General features: G+C 41.2%; 1 protein-coding gene across 13 annotated transcripts in view; it reads right to left on the reverse strand.

Annotated features, from left to right (window-relative positions):
• foxp1b (forkhead box P1b) overlaps positions 1-12533 on the reverse strand; it is a 170880-nt gene that overhangs the window by 115596 nt on the left and 42751 nt on the right. For all 13 annotated transcript variants that reach the window (XM_058630825.1, XM_058630827.1, XM_058630832.1 and 10 more), the window contains one exon: positions 12126-12182. The gene's annotated coding sequence lies outside the window, so the exon portion shown is untranslated. The remainder of the gene's footprint in view (positions 1-12125; positions 12183-12533) is intronic.

The raw sequence follows: 12533 nt of genomic DNA on the forward strand, positions 1-12533 counted from the left end.
AAAAGAGAAGTTTTCGTTTCATTAACTCCAGACTGAAGCGTAATTATCTCCCTGCAGACCTTAATCACCAACAGAAGGATAATAGAACAAAAACCAGTCTCTTCTTCATTCATTAAAGGGTTCCTTTTAGTTGTTGTTCTTTTTTTTTCCTCTTCTGCACTTTAGATGAATCCATCAAATAATCCAAAGGAATCATGGGTGTCACAAGGAAAGTCTCACTTTACGGTCAGCTGCAGTGGAGGAAAACAGACTTGATTGACACTTTGACCTGTTGACCGCGCAACACGACCAGCACACACACACACACACACACACAACTGAAGAGAAAAAAAACCCAAAAAACTATGAGTTGAAATAAAATCAGATTAAATGCCACAACATCTGTTTGGATTTGTAATTAATCTAAATATCATAGGGTACATCCACACTTTTCAGTTTTGTTTAAAAATGCATACATTCTATCTATTCTATCTCCAGATAGCCCAGAAAATGAAGAGGTTTGAAACCACTGCTCTCTTCATCTTAGTGTGAAAACTCCAGGGAAACACTTTGGAAATAATGATGCAGTTACCCGCACTCACTTCTATCAGCTATGAACGAGAATCTCTGATAACGCTGCCTTTAATTTAGACATGTATCTCGATATGTGCGGTCACTTAAGTATGGTACTTTACTCCACTGCACATTTTGTGTCCACAGATTTTGAAATCTCTTCTTTTTTTACAGTGTTTTCAGTCTCAAGAGTTCAAGGTCTTGCATACATCTTGTGCTCATCTGTGTGTTAAAGTGCAGGTGCAGTATTCAGTTTAATTTATATTCTGGGAATTCTACTTTTGATACACTATCGCCTCTACTTCTACGACTTCTCATACGTAGCAGTAAAGCTCATCTGGACACAGATGTACGTCATCTAAAAAAACGATCATCAAATAGAAATACAGTTGGATGATTGTAGCAGAAAGTTGCTCGAATGATAAATTGACGGATGATTGTACAGTCGGGATTTCTATAGTAGGGAAGGGAAAGAACCGACAACTTTGCCCAGATTTTTTAATTAGTTTAGGATAAATAATTTCTATTAGCATATCTCGACAAATGGGGTTGAGGCATTTTACTGGGAAACAAGTCATATTTTTGGACGATGAGGAGACAAAGCGTTTTCAAACAGGAACTGGCGGGCCATGAGCCATTTTAGTGGCTGACACTGAGGTCGAGTTAATTAGACTATTGTCATTTTAATCAGGACGGCTCAGCGGCCATCTCTCCCTGAAAGAGCCAGTGGACTTTAAAAGGCTGAGGGATTTTTGTGAGTGTGTATGTGTGTGTGTGTATGTTGGGCCCGAGGTGTCACGCAGCTATGGGTTATAGAGTATGGTCTGGTTCCCTCACATGCTTAGAACATTAATGAGCTGGAGACACAAGGAAACAAAGGAGCCTGGAGGATCACCAGGGGAAACTACTCGCCTCTGCTCTCTACTCATGTCTCTGTTCATTTGAAAAATAATTTAAATATCAAATATTTGAAATAATTTGCTTCTCCCTGGCTATCAGATTTTGAATAGGGGGTCTTTCATGTCGTCGTTATTATGTTCCTCGCTGGCATTAGCATTTAAAACATAATTAATGTAGCCATATTTTCTAGGTGCTTACAATTTTGTTACAATTAGGGTTTACTTTTCTTCAGATTTCCATATTTTATGAATACAATGGAAAGATCATAATAACACACCAAAGAATGACAAATGATATACCACAGATTTACTGAATATCATTAATCTAAAGATTTTTTTTTTTTAATCAAAACTAACAAAGGACTGGATTTTACCTGTTAATAGACACTCTACAGTAGACGAAAGTCACTTTGCACCGTTTGTGAAAACGATAAGTCAAAGACGGTAAAGCCAGCACTGCCACCAGAAATCAGAGTGAGATCTGGGACAAGGAGTTGAGACACAGAAACGTCAGTGGAGCTCTGCCAATCAGCAGGAGTGATTTCATTATTAACACCAAAATATCTGTAATTTTTCCCCTGGACATAGTTTAGGGTCATCTGTGGTCAAGGTGACAAAGGAAAGTTGCGGACAAATGCTTGTGAACTCCCCCCTGTGACACCAGCGCCAGCCCCGGGGCAGGACTGACCAATGACATGAGCCCAGTGTACAAAGAGAACAATGTTGACCACTGCAATATTTCATATTCACACACCTCAAGGGAAATGGCATTTGAAAGGGACTAGAGCAGATCTGGCATATTTGACTCAATGCCACTTCTCCCTATTTCTGTTTATGATTATATTCATACTTCCATAAGTTAATTCTTCTTTTACTTTTTAAAAAATGAGGCATTAATATTTCACAAGGATTTAATATTAATCTGATCAGAAATTATCTTCCTTCAATAATTAAATATAGGCATTAATAATTCAATAAAAAAGACTGTTCAGCACAGTCGTGGGAGAAAAAACTGTAAATGTGGGAACATGGAGGTAAAAAAAAAAAAGTAGCTGTAAATACAGCAACAGTAGAATCTAAGCTGCTGGTAAACTGTGAGCAACTTCAGATTTAATGTAACTCGGTCGCAAGGACAGCTAATTAGGGAACATTCTCTGGTCTCAGGATTCAATATGATTGCAAGTATCACGTCAATCACTTGATGCGATTTAATTCCCCCATGCATCACAACACACTGCATCCTCAGCTTTCCACATTAAAGCTGTTGTGTGAAAATTTTAAATATAAACCAACATCTGTTAGATGAAAATTGTTGTCAAATAAGTTTCCATCAGCTTCACAAGAGTCTCTCAGCAGTGTTGAGATTCCTTGTCTGTCAAAATAGACGCACGACAACAGCAACATGTGCTAATAAAGCAAGGTGGCTGCAAGTTACGACTGAAAACACAGAGAAGCGCCAACAAAGCAAACAAACAAAAAGATGTGAATTATACTGTTCGGAGGAAAAAAGGGTTGCTGATGCCCATCGTTGCCCCTGCACTGCTGCGGTTTGAACAATCCCTCAGTCAGGTCTGATAGTATTGCTTGACAGTTGCGGCATACAATAATGTAACATAGTTTCTGTTCAGGAAGGGCAAAGACAGACGGAATAATAATAATAACATCAACAACAACAAAAATAAATCATCAAACTGCAGCTTTAAATTAAGATGTTCAAAACTCCAAAATGAGATGCTTTTTTCCAGCTGTGTTAGTTGGCTATCATCGATTATGTGCTGTCTCTATGTTGATGCAGAATTTTCCCAATGCCCGCATTTTAGAAAAATGGCTGAAGATTATACCAACTGTCCTGTTTTCACCTCACACTGGTTTGTAATCTGATTTTCAAAGCACGGACTAACCAGTGACCGTCTCCACTCCACTCGTACAGTCGGAGATCAAGACGACATGCAGACTCTGAAGCTGCTGCACAATTCAAATCCTCACGTTATCCTAAGTTTCACCATTAGAGCTTTGCGGGGATTAAATAGAGGGGGAAAAAAACGCCTTTATCTTAATTTGACAGGGAAGCCAAATCTCCGGCTCGCTGGTCAACTCTGTTGCAGTGAACACCTCACTTAGAACTCACTTTAGCTGCTGCACACTTTAAAAAAACAACAATCATTTACATTACAGTACAGTAACAGCATGGTAATATATGGTAATAATTTTGCAATATTATGGTAAGACCAGCTTATTTCTAATGCAATTTCCACCTTTGAAATAACAATGGTAATAGTGTATTAATAAGGAAATACTATAGTTATTTCCTTCGTGATGTCAGGTAATAGCTTGGTAAAGAGGATTACTCGTGTAATACTTTCACCTGAAAATGTCCTGTGACTCAAAATTGATAATTACAGTCTAATACATTTTGGATTCGTCCTCCCTTATGTCTCACACAAGTTTTAATAATTTATTACTATTTAAAAAGAAAAAAGGATGGTATTACCATAATGTTACGTAACTATTTCAGAATGCTTACTATACTATCACTATAATGTTACTGTATTCATGTAAAGTGTTACCAGAACCACATATTACACGTCACAATCCAATTCAATCCAATCAAACTGAAAAAAAAAAGAGTGAAACGTGTGCAGAGGCTCAGACTTATTCCTCAAATGATGTCCTCTAATGGATCACAGCTTTACCTGCCCGAGTCCATCGAGATGCCCATTTCCTTTTGTCATTTTTCTTTTTTTGGGGGGTGAGTCTACCCTCTGCCTGCCTGAAAACCCGACCATTTTCCACATGCACTTTTATGCCAGATGGAGAGAGATATTTCATTGCCGCACAGTGGGGACTGATAAACTATTAATCACTGCAGGTGGACAGTGACACCTGCTAAATTTAGACACATAGCGTTAAGTAACAGCCCCTCCCTTCCTTTTTTTCCTTTAAATTATTCATTAGAGAGGCCTGTTATTGCACAGCATATAGAATTAAGATTTTTGAATTCTCACATAATTACAGCAGCTGATGTCAGACAGTGACCAGGGCCTGTTCCCTGTTCCCTCTGTCCTTCCTCCACTGACACCCCCTCCCTGTTTGACCCCCAGCAAGACAATGAGTTGAAAGAGAGGAGGAGGAAGACAGTGATGGATGAAGACTTGACCAATCAGTGTAATGAGGTGTATATTTATTTAAAAAAAAAGAAAAGAAAAAAGGTAGACATATAGTTGTATGTTGCAGCTGAATCTCCCTCACCTCACCCTTCCCTTCAGGGTGTGTTGGAGAAACGATGTGGCCTTCAGTTAGCATCAGAACTCAAATGGTTAAGTTTGTCCATTGTGTGACACGCAGGCAGCGCTTGCAACCCAGATTTTAGAACCATGCAAAGAGCGTATGGATGTGCATGTGCAAACTGTACTTCCAAACAGAAAAAAATATTTCGACAACAGACGAAGTAGTCGCCAAGGATAGTTATCCGAGCCTCGACCTGGCAACCCACAAACCGGCTGACACCCCGACTCCAGGGCCTTTCAGCTGTGAGCCGCTCAAACCAGACGTGTCCGAGGGACCTGTCGTTGAGCACGGTTCTCTTCTTTTTCTTCTTCGGTAGGTATGCGTCCAATTCCCTGCATCCAGACTTGTACCGCCTCCCGATGTTGAAGTGGAAAACTACAGGACCCTGACGCACGAGTATACCAGGGTCTGCGCAATGTGACGCACATTTTGGCCTGCGCAGCATGTGCACGGAAGTATACCGGGGTCTTTAAGTGTAAAAAATGAAGTGAAGTGAAATCATTAATTTAATAAATCCAAAATAACCGTTGCCATGGATTTTAATGAACATCACATTACTTATGAAAATAAATTAAAGAAAGGCTGATAAAGATTTCTGTTGTGGTTGTGTTTTTTCTACGCCTAAGGGTGCCAGTCAGCATATTGCACACAGGCTGTTTAAAGATATCACAACTTAAGCTCAGCTTGGAGCACTTACTATGAAGACAAATAAAATGTAAAAAAGATTATTATATGCCATACGTGTGGCATATTCTAGATTAGTTCAATATATATTCACTTCAGTAAATAAGCTGTTTCTCCTCCAACAAATGGTCTTTTTTTTCTCCTTTAAGGGTGGAAAAAAAGAGAAAATGTTGTTTTGCTCAGTGTTGAAAAACGTTCCATTTTTGCAGTGGAAGCTTGTCTGTGCCAAAAAAGCCACAAGGTGCAGCACCTTTTCAAAAGTGGCCAAATTCTGAGCTCCTTGCATGATCAACACTTCTTGTGCAAAATATGCACATGAAAAAAAAAAAAAAAAAAAAAAAGGTTAGATGAAAGTTAAAGTGGTGAAATTTGTTTGCTTCAAAACTATTACAGATATTCTGTATTTTGGTGGAAGGAGACAATGCACGACATGAAAACAATATCAGGTGCAACCTCACATCTGCAATTAAGGGGACATAGTCTTGATTATTTACAAAATAATCAAAATATCTTTACACTCCTGACCTATCAACCTTTTTGTATAGTCAAAGAAGAAGTTGCTCGTGATAAGGGAATGAAATAATGCGTCATGGAGTGATCTTGTGGAATAAAAACATGCATTTAATAGATTCTTTGGAAACTAGGAAATGCTGTGGCGTCTACTTTTTATATGATGTACAATACTGAAAAATGTCTCATATTTTAATCTCTAAATGAACTTCTCTCACTCCATTTTCTTGCATTTATGTGTGTGAAACAAATACATTAAAAGGGTAAACCAATAAATAAAACAATGACACATAAAGCAGCGAGTTAGATTTGGGTTTTTTTAAGACCAAACACACAAAGTTATAGCCGCTATAAGAAGTCATTTTTTTGTGTCACTTAAAGTCCTCTCTCTCCCTCTCTCTCTCTCACTTCCTTGTATCATCTGGGGTGGAGTGGCTCAGTGGTTAAGACCGGTACCCAGTGTGCCAAAGACTTCATGGTCGCAAGTTCAACTCCACCCCCTGACAGGTTGTACTCAATTCCCTTGTATGACATGACATGTAATGTAATCTCCGGCTCACAGCAGCAAACAGTGTTGTATGCAAATAGTAAAAGCCAACATTATATTGTTTGGTGTTCACATTTGAATATTTGAATGGTGCGTTTCAGAGATATTCCCATGTCAATTTCCATACACTTACAGTTTGCCTATATATCAGGGCGAGGACAACATTTGTTTTAAATTTGTTTCTTGCTGCGCACACACACACACACACACACACACACTTGTAACATCCTAACTTACTCGTCCTAATAAATGACCTCCGTATGTGGCCTGCGTCACAACCACGGAGCTCGATGTGTGAATCACCCACGTACATGCCACTTAACCAAATTGGCAAAGCTGATAAGCCATATTTACATAGCAGCGTTGCTGGGCATGATTACGATCATGTGAAACTTCCCCCCCGCGCTTTAATGGAAAGTTGGGATGTAACTTACTGTGGGTTACAGCTGCCCTCAGGAAAATAGCTCAATTACACCCGCGAATATAAACACTCGTGTGGCTGTCAGAGCGGTAAACAGATGTGGGGTGACAGTCTGTAGTACATGATCAGTCAAGCAGCTGTTGCTGCACCTTCATTTATTCACTTGTTCTGATGATGGATTCCAACCCCTCCCTCCCTCCTTCCCCTCAGCTCAACACGCAGCCACTATGTTTGCTTATGGGGCAGTGGCAAGAAGCAGATTAAGCTGCTGAAAATATCAATAACGGGTTCCCTGCGTGAAGTTAATGCCTGCTTTAAAGGGATAGTTCAGGTTTTGTGGAATTGTGGTTGTGTGAGGTATTGACAGCACTGACAGCACCGGCGATCCGTCATCTGTTGTTGATTCTCAAAATGCACTTGTTTCACAATTGTTCATCTCTCCTCTAGCTTCATCTCTCCTTTCAGTTCTTCTTTTCACCAACCTCTCCTTCACTAGCCCCCTCCTCCTACCCCTTTATTTGGATGTATGTAAGTAACACAAACTTACCAAACAATGCAGCTACTTCCTGAGTTCCTAAGAGCTAAAAACTTTCATTTTCTCTGTAGACTTTGGTTCAACAGAAAGAGGGAGAGAGAAGTTGATGAACTTTGGTTTCCAGACAGAAAAGGATGTGTAGGGTGCCAGACAGCTCAGTTCATCAAGCTGGTGCCCCATGGGCCAAGGCCCTCTGCGGCAATACAGGTTCGATTTTATCTGCTCCTCCTAGAGTGCAGGTTCCTGGGTGGTCCTCAGAGTTGGTGGTGTTCTGTTGGCGGTTAAGTGCTGACAATGTGTCAATACCTCGTACAGCCTGTAGCACTTCATCAAAACCTGATCTATGCCTTTAACCATCCAAACACAACAATCAGCTTGGATGGAGTCATGGATGTCATGGATGCACTTTGATCTGTCTCTCTGTGCAGGCCTCTGTGTAGAACTGAAAACACTGCATTGCCGAAGAAAAAAAGAGCATTCAAAACGATGTCATATGATGTTATTTTGTCTTCACAAACCATGCATGTGTCCTCACACTCACCATATTGAAAAGGACACCCCCCCTTTGGCTGTTGTCTCACTGGAAGCCTACCTGTCACAGAGCTGATTTGACACTCTTTGAATGCAACATGTACATGTGATCAGAGCCGCAGCAAGCACCCCCAGATGACAGAGTGACTGAGGGAGTCAAAACAGCCTATAACAGGCCTGTCCTCTCTCAGACAGGAAGCTGGGAGCAGCAGAGGCGCTGCCTTGTCTCATCTGCCAGCAGCGCTCGCCGCGCCTCATCACAGCAACCACGTCTGATGGTGTGCACATCTCCATACAACGGATGGTTGTTTTGATTCAGCCCGTGTGACACATCTGTTACGTGTCATGTTGTGTCTGCTTGCTGAGCACGACCGGGGCAAATGTGCCTCTCATCTCTGTGTCCGTGTTTACACGGCTCGTGCTCACAAACAGGCCAGCATGCGTGTTGCGTGGAAGGTCAGGAGGCCTAGATGGCTGCAAGATGCTACGTGCACCTGTGCAACGGCTGTCACAAGTCATCAATCCTCATCCTCTGCCGGAAAGTGTAGGCGGCTGACTGTGAGTGCTCTGGACTAAAAGATGCATTATCTGCTAATGAAGCCTGCATGAAATCTTCAGTAAAAGTCAGGAAGTAATGGCAGTGTTGATTGTGTATAATATAAAAGGAAAAAGGTATGGATCTTGGTCACTTTATCATCCTCTAAGAATTCCCCATCATTGTACACCGTCTCCTGAAAATCAATTATTTCCCTCCCATATCTAATTGAGATAATTTGCTGCAGCTCTAAATCAAATCTCCATCAAGGGTTCATTCCTCACCATGTGCTCTTTATGGGCTTTTAAAAGTGCTTTGCACGAGCGTTTCACAAAACTGCCAAAATCAAAGATATTCTATGCAGGACTCCCACTGTCAGCTTAATCACATATGAGCGATGACCATGGCTAATTGGATCTATCCGATCCAGCCGTCTATGAAGTACACATGCTTTATCAGCAAGAATCAAACGACATTGTTTCACTCAGTGGAAGGCCAGCCCAGCACTAAAGAGCCAGAAAGGTATTTATTAATGGGGTGTTACAGTAGCCTACGAGGTCTGTGCTTCATTTTTGTGTCCTTGTCGTTCCAATCAATATTCAAAAGTGCCTCGTAATTACACGTTGAGGATACATTTACAGTTAAAGTGCCAGTGTGGCTATAAATCGCAGTGGAAAAGTTCAGTCTGTGAGATTTATTTGCTTTCATCTCACTTTTTGTATTTTTGTGTGTGTGTGTGTGTTCTGTTGTGGTTACTGTTCAACATGCTTTACTTTTGAATCAAAATATTCCAATAAATGTTATGTACATAATTTTGAGGATGCCTCTTTCTCCCTTTTCTTTTTTATAAATGTGTCAAATGCTATTTTATTCATATGTAACCATCTTTATGGAGTAGAATATCTAACCTTTTTGAACTTTGATTTTGTTGTTGTAATGTTTCCTTTCCCTTTCATTTCCCACGCATCATTTCCTACCCATCTATTGTCACTAGGTACATGAAATCTTTTTTTTTATATCTACATATGAAGTGATATATGTTTATTAACATATGTATAAAACACCCTAAATTTACACATTAGGTACCCAAAAATTAAAAAAAGAAATCAAGACAACTATAAAGGAAGGTGTGTGTTGTTGTGTCAAACCCCAGCACTACATGTAAATACAATCCCACTTCAGAAGGTGGGGAAAATATCTGAGGCGGCTCATTTACATTATCAAATAACAAAACACTCACACTTTCCATTTGCTAACAAAGAGTTTTCCAAAAACACTAATGCGGAAACAATTAGCATGTGCGTGCCTGCGTGTGTGCCGCTGCATGTCAGTGCTCACCACCAAGTCAGAGAAACAATAATGTCGACAGAGTAACCGACATCGCGCTCGATGGTATGCAAAGTGATCGAACACCGTGACTGCCATCATGAGCTGCCTCGTCAGACCGCAAGACAACACGCAGGATCTCTGGCACGGCGGGGAGGCACAACGCTGCCACGGAGCTCTAATATATTCAAAGAGGGATCATTTACTTAAGGCTCGCATCCAAAGGATCAGCCTGGCCTTCATTAGCCTCAATCTGACACGGATGTGAACAACATGTTGGGCTTGCCACATGAACGCTGCCCCTCCCTCCTTCCCCAAACACTCAACTCCCCTGCCTGCGCTGAGACCTGCACAACAAATTCCTCTGGAAATGTATCACAGGTTGTTAGCGTTCCACAGAGAGCTTCACACGGGTGTACACTCTTACAGGCCTTAATGAGAGACACTATTTGATCATTCAGCAGCTGGGCTTTATTAAAAATACGGGTTCACATCACCCTACGGTCAACCCCGCGCTCAGTGTGAGAGAGCAGCGCAGAGGCCCAGGAACAAGAGCATGAATATTCATCACGGATGCTGCGTACAGTCCCTGTACAGGAAATCTACGCCCCAGCAAAGTGTTGTTGTTTTTTTAATTTATTTTACAAAGCCGACCTGAGAAACCCGTTTAGTCTCAGTAACACACGTAATAATTAGTAATACACATATTACTAAGACTTCCAATCAGTGCTTTGATAATGAGCTGAAAGTGACAGTTCAGGTTTTTTTTTTAAATGTCAGGTCTGCTTTAATCTATGACTATGATTCTCAAACTGCGGTACATGTTACACCAGCGGTACGCAAGCTTCCTCTGGTGGTACTTGATGGAAAAACAGAAATACTGTTCTACTGTATATACCAGGGTATGTGATCGGAGTGGGGCTGAGGACTTTTGACCAGAGTGCATAGAATATGAAATAAATAATGACAAAAAAATCACTATACCAGTGTCTGAAGTATATGTGAGGAAGATGAGGATGAGGAGAGAGCAAATTATCTTATTTATTAAATCTGCCTCCATAGCTGACTTTTGCTCGGCCTATTTACACCACTGTATTTTAACGGTGATAATGGTGTTACTGCAAGAGCTCAACATTTTCTCAGGTGGGACTTGGCATAAAAAAGTTTGAGAACCACTGCTCTCTGATATCTTAGGACTATGTTTGCGGCTTAATCTTGCTATTAGACAGCCTTTTCTGGCTGGAAACTCAAGGTTGGAAACCGCTCACTTTCCTGCAACAAAGGCCAGAGAGAATCAAGAAAATCTGCATTTTGCTGCTGGTCTAGAGCTGCATCATTTGGTAAGGCTGAACAAAGGATTCCAAACACCAAAGTCACAAAATAACACATTTCAACTTATTGATAGAGGCAGAAGCTGATCAACAGCTCTCATGTGTCGTGGTGTGAAATTGCTGATTTTCTTTATGGAAGTTCTGGCGCAGAACGTGAGCCGTTTACAAACTGTCTAACAACATTTGAGCGGTTTACAGAGTCACTTGAATGATTTCCCTGAGCGGTTTCTCCTTTGATTCTTCAAAATCATCACAATCAGTAGGTGACTTTAATATTTTTTAAATAACTGCAGCAGAAGGACAGCATTACAGAGATTCACTGTAAGCCTGGGCCTAAACGTCAGCGCTGAACCTGAGCAACACTGACCTGAAAAAAACCGAGGAGATGCAAACTATATCGGACCAAGGTCGACAGGGACTGGAAAACAAACACCGGGTTTAAGGTGAAGTCTTCCTGCGTGAAGGTTAGACATGTTTTGTGTTTACACTACACTGCGGGCTTTTGAAATTGTTTTGCAGTGTGGAGGCTGCCCAGGGTCATTGTTTGTTTTTGACATGTTTATACACCACACAAGGAGTAATGACTTCTAGGATAGTCAGGGGGATGCCGCCATGATCGAGCACACTATCTGCAATTTCTCTTTACTCTTCAAGTTCACTGTCGACGTTCAGCAGCGGGAGGACCTGCTTCGTCGCAGCTGCGTTAGTGTTGTCAGGGTCAACATCATTCAAAATGTGACACACACACATGCAACTGCATCAGGAAATGCGAGGATCAGTGGCTATGCAAAACCGTTTTGTGGCATTCAAACTCAGAACTATTAACAGCCTCCTTCTGAAAAAAAAGAGTGTTGTGTCCCAAAGTTCAGAGAATAATGATGAGCTTGATGCAAAGGTAATAAGTGCTTTGCCTGTGCTATAACCCAGACATACTGCTGTGTACCGACACACACAAGAACTACTCACTTTGATCTCTGGCTCCACAGGATGTCACCACTGGAGTCTCCTGGCTGGAGCAGCAGGCTGCAGACAGGAGGGGAGGAGAGAAGGAAAGGAGAGGTGGGAGGAAGGAAAGTGGGGTGGGGGTGGGGGGGGGGGGGGGGGGATAGATAAGAAGAGAGAAAAAAACAAAAACAGTGGAAATTATTTGAAACTCAAAGGTGACGAACAAAAAGCAAATACATGCAACTTTTTCCCCACAATCACCTTTGTCACCTCAGATTCTCTTTGTGTTGGTTTGTCGAGTTCCAAATTATTTCCTCCTCACACACACACACACGCACGCACACACACACACAACCACTCCAAACACCTACATATTTAGCACCTCAAACAGAAATCCCTAGATTAAACAAATCACGACAGATTAAAAAA

Source organism: Solea solea, chromosome 6, assembly GCF_958295425.1.
Source record: "Solea solea chromosome 6, fSolSol10.1, whole genome shotgun sequence".
Classification (NCBI taxonomy): domain Eukaryota; kingdom Metazoa; phylum Chordata; class Actinopteri; order Pleuronectiformes; family Soleidae; genus Solea; species Solea solea.